The sequence below is a fragment of the Rhinopithecus bieti genome, unplaced genomic scaffold (genome assembly GCF_001698545.2).
Source record: "Rhinopithecus bieti isolate Rb0 unplaced genomic scaffold, ASM169854v2 scaffold_865, whole genome shotgun sequence".
Lineage (NCBI taxonomy): Eukaryota > Metazoa > Chordata > Mammalia > Primates > Cercopithecidae > Rhinopithecus > Rhinopithecus bieti.
Window position 1 is genome coordinate 1,694,308 of NW_016803288.1, and position 5,143 is coordinate 1,699,450.

At 53.4% G+C, this 5,143-nt stretch overlaps 1 protein-coding gene across 1 annotated transcript in view; it reads left to right on the plus strand.

Annotated features, from left to right (window-relative positions):
• WDR1 (WD repeat domain 1) overlaps window positions 1-5,143 on the plus strand; it is a 43,521-nt gene that overhangs the window by 12,902 nt on the left and 25,476 nt on the right.

A 5,143-nucleotide genomic window follows, 5' to 3' on the forward strand; every position in this document is an offset into this window, starting at 1 on the left:
CAGGCTGGGGGTGGTGGATTAGTTGAGGGGAGCCAGTGTAATTAGTTTCAGCTGAGGCTGACAAGGAATGTGTAAGCCAGGCTTGTCGGACCGGCGGCCCATGAGCTGCATGTGGCCCAGGATGGCTTTGAATGCAGCCCAACACAAATTCATAAACTTTTTAAAACATGAGGTGTTTTTGCTTTGCTTTGCTCTTCTCTTTTCAAGCTTATCAGCTATCATTAGTATTAGTGTATTGTATCTGTGGCCCAGGGAAGCCAAAAGATTGGACACCCCTGGTATAAGCTACCAAAATGCCCCTTTTCAAAACTGGCCTTAGTTCTAGAACAGAAAGTATACTTTCTAGTTTGTAGTGTTCCAGATAGTTCCAGCTTGGAGGTCAGCAGAAATACCACCATGAGATTGGCCAGGGACCTTTTGCAGGAAGCCATGGCATGGTATGTTGGAGCCCATGTGGGCCGTGTGTGTGTGTGTGTGTGTGTGTGTGTGTGTTTGTGTGTGTGAGAATTGATGTTTTGTTTTGTGTCATCCTTACCCGCTGCTCCTTTCCCAGTGCTAGCACAATGCTGGCCTCCAGGCCAGTGCTCACTTTTTATTTGTGGACTGGGCCTTTGCTCTCTGCAGCCTGGGCTTTTGTGTGGCTCAGTGGGAGGCTAGGCAGAGGCGGGGGTGGAGAGATCTTTCCTCTTGAAGGATTTTTTTTTATTCACTTCGTTCTTTGACGTAGAGCTTTTCCTGTATACAGATGGGAATAAGAGGCACAGGAGTAAGAGTGGTACCCCTTCTAGAGTCGTGGCCCACTCATTCATTCACTTGCTCATTCATTCATAAGCTCAACAGATACTTACTGCCTGCCTTGCCTAGCCATCTGCAGCCCAGGGAGGCCAAGTGAGTAAGCTGATGTGGGCCTCGTCAGCCTCTCTGGAGAGTGACGACTGTAACCGGATTGCTGAGAGAGCTAAGCAGCCAGTAGGGGAGGGCAGGATTCACGCATACCGTGGCCCTCTGCCTGTACCACCCTGCGTGTGCACAGCAGCCTGTCCTGAAGGGTGTGTGGGAGATGGTGGCCTTGGGGTTGGGGAAGACCTGGGTTTGGCTTCGTCTTAGTCTGCTTTGTGCTGTTATAACAGAATACCACAGACTAGGTAATTTACAACTAACAGAAATGTATTGGCTCACAGTTCTTGGGGCTGGGCAGTTGGACAGCAGGGGCCAGTATCTGTCAATAGCCTTCTGCTGAGTCATTCCATGGTGGAAGAGCAAAGAGAGAGACAAGAGGGTCTGGGCTTGTCCTTTTATCAGGAAGCCACTTGTGTCATAATACCCATTCCTGAGGACAGAGCCCTCCTAGCCTTATTACCTCTCCATAGGCCCCATCTGCAAACACTGGTGCATTGGGGATTAAGTTTCCAGTACATGCTTTTGGAGGCTGCATAGCCTTTTCTTACTGGCTGCATAGCCTTAGTTGAGTAACTCACCTTCCTGGGCCTGAATTTTCTCCTCCAAACTGGGGCTGCTAGTGCCTGCCTCGTAGGGTGTGGTGAAGGAGCCAGTAAGGCGTGGACGTGCCCAGCATGGCTCTTGCACTAATGGGTACTTACCCCCTGGGTGACCCATAACCTGTCACAAAACTGAGGCTCTGTTCTGACCAAGACAGGCCGCTGCGTGAGCTGGCTGGCTGCTGTTGGCGGTCGGCTGTGCTCACGGTGAAGGGTTGGGCCCACAGTCTGGCTCATAATAGGCATTTAATGGTTTTGTGTTTAGATCTTCTCTAGCTCCGTCTGTAAAACACGTTCTCGTTTATATCCCATGATTTATTTAGCTCCGTGATTTATTTTTTCCCCAAGCCCTGCTTGCCAGCAAAAGTCTCTTAATTTAAAGCCCCAAGATTTGGCCCGAATGTCTCTACATGTTTAACACAGAGCCGAGTGCTCTGAGAAGTGTCTTCTCAGGAGAGGAATGCAGTTGGCGAGGGCCTCCGCCCCTGCCTGGCACACTGTCCCTGCCCTGTCAGCTGCAAGCTGAGAGCCTGCGGGCCCAGGCCTGCCCTCTCTCCAGTCCCAGAAGGGTGTCCAGTGAGACAGAAATCAATGGAAGGCTGTTGCGGAGACTGTTGCAAAGGACAAAAACCACATAAATAAGTGGCCATCGTGGGACGCTGTCCTCCCTGAAAAGTGCCCTGATTTTGTGGAAGAGCCAAAGGAGTTTTGGGCCATCCTCAGGTCCAGGTGTTCTTGGGCGAGATCACATTTTATGTTTCTAATACATTTCTTTGAATAGAGCAAAGCAATTGTTAAGGCTTACATTGGAACGTTTGCTGCAGAGATGAAGTGGCGCTAAAAATAGTGTGGTAGGGGGGTGATTTGGAGGGGGTTCTGAGAAAGAGCTGTGCTGGCTCACTAAGTGGGTTATCTGGCAGCTGGCCCCAACCCTCTGCGGGATCTTTAGACCCTGTCAGTCTGGCTGGTTCATGACTGCTGAAGGATTGAACCTTGGGAAGGGCTCTGCATCTGGGAGCCTCTGGCACTGAACACAATGGTCAGTCTGCCCTCTGGGAGCCCGCATTCCCACAGGGCAGTCCTCAGAGTGCAGGGGTCATTTCTGGGGCAGATCTAGGTCTCCTTTTCCTGAGGTTATTTCCATGCTACTGTTCTGTCTGCCTTGGCGCTGGGGCCATGGTTCCAGGCTGCCCTTGGGAGTCAGCGAGGGCCATGTGACAGGCGTGTGGTTTGGCGGTAGGCCCAGGGCAGGCTTCCTGGAGGAAGGGGCCATTAGAGGTGGCCCACCAGAGATGGCTCAGCTTGTGAATTACGCTTGAGCCCAGGGCCCGAGCACAGCGGCTCTTCTTGGTGCAGTCCCTTGTCTCCGTGAGTTTACGGAGAGAGGGAGCCCTCCCATCCTCACTGTGTCCCCTGCACTGCTGGTGACTAATAACTGAAGGTGTGCCTCTATTTTCACCTCCCCTCTGGACTCCTAGCAGGGCAGGCACTTGGCCTGTTGGGCTCACTGCTCTGCCTCCGGCATGCATTTGACACCCAGCCGGCCCTCAGTCAGTGTTTGGCAACTGCATCAGGGTTGTCCTCATTAGATTAGGGTCTGAGCACTCGCTCCCTAGGTCCCACTGTCTCTTTCCTACCCCAGCTGCTTCGGAGAAGAATTAGAAAAATAAGCAGGATCCAATGGGGGAGGGGGCTGATGGTCTGGTAGGGGAGGCAGTAGGAAAACAGCTGGGAAACCAGGCCTGGGATGGAATCTGAGCTGATGGGCAGAGCAGGCAGTGGCTTGCTGAGCCCAGGGAGGTGGGACGGCTGGGCTGACCTGTGTGAGAGGGTGGGATGCCCTCTGCCTTGTCCTGGAGAGCATTGTCTTCTCCCTGGGGCAGCATGGGCCTGGGCGGGCCTGAGCACAGCAGACCACGCGGTCACATGTGCATGTGTGAATGTGTGCATGTGTGCGTGTGTGGTCATGTGTACATGTGTGGGTATGTATGCTCCTGAGTGTATATGCGTGTCCTTCCTGTACACACAGTGCTCCCCTCCAATGCTGCCAGCCTGTGGTGACTTCCTGTTCTGACCCCTTCTTCCCCTGCAGCCTGTTTTATCAGTGAAAGGACTTCACTAAGCCGATCTGCAGGTCCCCTTTGGAGCTCACCTCGGGCAGCACAGCAGGTGGTCTTCCTGGACCTCGCGCAGAGGACTGGGCCCTTCTGAGACTCCCCTTAGTTAGTGCTGTTCACTGGATTTGGCATCTCCTCTTGCCTGTCCCCGCAGCTGGGCTGAGAGCGGGACAGTTATGTGCATCTCCTGCATCTCAGGGCCTGGCTCATTCGCGGCTCGGGCTGTGTGTCCGACAAGCCCGCAAGCAAGACAGCTTTGTGGCCTGTGCAGAGCCTCAGTTAATTCGTGGACTAGTTCCACCTGACTCGTAATGAGCTCTTGCTGTGCACTGAGGACTAGTTGGAGACTGCACATCTTAACTCGTGAAACCTGTGGCAGCCCTGTGAGTGACTGTGTTATTTCCCCTCTTCTGGATAAGGACACAGGCCACATTGCTTGCTGAGCCCCACAAAGCCTGTATGTGGCAGAGGCTGGATTTGAACCCAGGGCCCCTGCTCCCAAGGCCTGGCTCTTAGCTGCTGCCCTCTCTTGAGCTGCTCAGCTCCATCAAGAAAACAAAAGCTCTTTTCACTGGAAGCTGCTGTAGAGTTGTGGTGGGTGTTAACGTGGCCTGAAGATCCTCTTAAAAAGGCGCCTTTACCTGCTTAGCGGATGGGGCTAAGGTTTTAAGCCGTGAAGCCTTGAGATAGTCTAGAATGCTCCCATTTCTTCACACCAACACAGTGCTCATTTGGAGAGGGTGTGTCAGGATTGGGATTGGTACTTGGTGACAGGATCGTGATGGGGGTTTGGGGGTACGTGGCCCCTAGTGTTGCTTCTGTTACAATTGGCTGCCCACGCTCCAGTGAGGAGAGAATCAGCATCAAGTTCTGTGTATAGTTCTCCTTCCCCCGCAACACCCACCTGCTACTCTCACAAAAGAATCTTACGCTTGAATTCCTGTGAGTTGCAGAACTGCTCGGTGTGTGAGTGAGGCTGCTGATTTGCCAGACAGCAGCACGCTGTGGGAAGCTGCACAGGGAGCCAGGTCTGCAGGCCCGGGTGGAGGCCTCCAGACCATGCTGAGGCATCGCACTGGGCAGCACGCTGCACCCTCACAGCTGTGCACCTCGTTTCCAGAAGTCACTGCAGCAACTGCACAGGAGAGACAGGTGTAGCCAGTGTCGTCCCATTCCCCAAAGGTGGCCTGAGGCCCACACGTCATTCTGATGCCCCTACAAGAAAAGAAACAGTGAGAAAACTCAACTGCTTTCTGGCATATGGGAGTTTGCCATCATGTGTCCCTGAAGCAGGGTTTGTTATCCAGATGATCTCTGGCAAAATGCAGAGGCCTCGAATGGCAGGCCTCTGGAGGCCACGGGCTCTGACTTAAGAGTGGCTGAATATCGTAGCCCTAAGACACGTTCTCTTCACTAGGGTTTTTCCTCTAGAAAGCCTAAGCAACCAGACATGCTGAGTGGGCCTATGGCCACGTGGCCCTGGCCTGGCAGTGACATGTGGCTCTCACCCCACCCCCCACCCCCCCC